Source organism: Anneissia japonica, unplaced genomic scaffold (assembly GCF_011630105.1).
Source record: "Anneissia japonica isolate Jap-2015-1 unplaced genomic scaffold, ASM1163010v1 scaffold288292_len1863012_cov191, whole genome shotgun sequence".
In the NCBI taxonomy this organism is placed as follows: Eukaryota; Metazoa; Echinodermata; class Crinoidea; order Comatulida; family Comatulidae; genus Anneissia; species Anneissia japonica.
In genome coordinates, this window is record NW_022688773.1 from 1381130 (window position 1) to 1381663 (window position 534).

The following is a 534-nucleotide window of genomic DNA, read 5'->3' on the forward strand; positions in this document are numbered from 1 at the left end:
TATATATATATAGAGCGTGCAGCTGAGAAGGAATTTTTTGGGCATTAAGCTCTAGTTACATCAGGACTGCGATAAAGTAACAAATCTTGCTGCGGCCGAAAAATCTAATCACGGTCATATCGTAGAAAGAGCAAGCCACACAGTCGCCAGATTGGTTATGCAAATGGTCGTGTCATGCATTTTGATTGGCGGTACCCACCAGTGTTTAACTCCCTGAGACCAGCATACCCGAAGGCGTTGCTATCCCCTCCCCTAAATTTTTGAACATTATAAAAAAATGGGGGAATAAAGGAAATTACTTTAAGTGCCATTTCCGGCCATCTGAGGTTCCATAGACATGGCAACTTCGTACCTTAACCCTAGCCATGGCATGGTGGGGCTGAGGTAGTCTGGGTCCTCTTTCTGTAAAATTATCCTTGTGGGCTCCCTCTCTCCGCCACTGATATTACCTATTATTTGAAGCGGCTTCTAGGGTTCAGTTCCTTCTCCAATACGATACCCGAGGAAAGGCATACCGCTATGCAGATGTACCAG